Consider the following 712-nt stretch of genomic DNA (forward strand, 5'->3'; position numbering starts at 1 on the left):
TTATCTATTCAAAGACAGACAACCTGAGTTGTTTTGAAGTCCTGTATCATGTGTAAAATACCGCCTTGTCTGTCAAATTACCCATGCATTTTATTAAAAATTGTTTCTATTTTTGCTCTGTGAAATCACCTAAACAAATATATTTTAAAATAACTGAACTATTATATTTTATTTTATCATATTGTATAAACAATAAAAGAATAATGTTAACAATTGGATTTCTCACACATCATTGAATGTTTTATGGTTGGTGCTTATTCCTAAAATTTGTTACTCTAGACCCAAACTAATATTACAGAGGTGAAATAAATTATCCCAGAAAAATTATGTTTGTTACAGTGTAACATTCAAGAAGTGGGCCACTTTTGATTGCAGGGCATTTCCATTCATGTTCAGACCGATGATGATAAATAGATAGGTAGATAGATTGAACTGCAAAAAAGCCAATTATCAATTATACTGTACTGAAAGTTAGCAAAATTGTGATTACAGAGTATTAAATGCATTAAATTTCATTTTAAGGATTGGGGTAAAAATGTTTCAACTATTAAAATGGTCATAAATATTAAAATTGTAATTGAATATTACCTTACCTCCTGCCTAATTCATATATGCATTTAGAAAAATGCCTTTTGCTCATATCAGTGTCTTTAATTAAAATAACTTAATAAAGAAAGAATCATATTGGAATACAGTTTGCTAGGAAAACTAA

The sequence above is a fragment of the Hipposideros armiger genome, unplaced genomic scaffold, assembly GCF_001890085.2.
Source record: "Hipposideros armiger isolate ML-2016 unplaced genomic scaffold, ASM189008v1 scaffold_485, whole genome shotgun sequence".
Lineage (NCBI taxonomy): Eukaryota > Metazoa > Chordata > Mammalia > Chiroptera > Hipposideridae > Hipposideros > Hipposideros armiger.